Source organism: Eleutherodactylus coqui, unplaced genomic scaffold, assembly GCF_035609145.1.
Source record: "Eleutherodactylus coqui strain aEleCoq1 unplaced genomic scaffold, aEleCoq1.hap1 HAP1_SCAFFOLD_324, whole genome shotgun sequence".
In the NCBI taxonomy this organism is placed as follows: Eukaryota; Metazoa; Chordata; class Amphibia; order Anura; family Eleutherodactylidae; genus Eleutherodactylus; species Eleutherodactylus coqui.
Genome location: NW_027102478.1, coordinates 132,501 through 133,064, shown reverse-complemented (window position 1 = coordinate 133,064; position 564 = coordinate 132,501).

Here is a 564-nt window from a genome sequence, read left to right as displayed (position 1 = left end):
TCCGGGCCGAGGCGCGGTTCCAGGGAGACGGAAGGAGCGGGCGTGTTTCCCCTGATAGCGCCGACGACGGTAAAATAAGGCCTCGCAAAACGTCAGGACGAACACCTTTTTTGCATATAAGGGAACGAGCGGTGTGCGGTCTCTGACCAAGTGAGCATTTCTCAAACTCGAAGCACCCGCGGCGGCCTCCCCTCTGCCGCCACCCCGCACCCTCCTGGGGCAGAGCCACCGAGAGCAAGAGTCCCCCCCGCACTCCGCCTGCGCAGGCCGCGGGGCCAGCAGGCTGGCCGGCTTGCCCGCCCGGGCGACCCCCCTCCGAGACGCCGGGCGGAGGCCTTCCCACGCGAGAGAGTGGGTCGACGTGAGAGCCGACGCGGCCAGGGGACCCTCGCCGCGCCCCTGTCCGGGGCAGGACCTCAAGGGCCGAGCACCCCTACCGAGCCCCGGACGAACTCCGGCGAGCAGGTCCACACGCTGGCGTACGGCTCTCGGCGACGGGGAAGGGGACGCGCGGGCGCCCCTCCCGTCCCCCGAGCCAGATTCCCGCCCTTGGCCCCCTCCGCG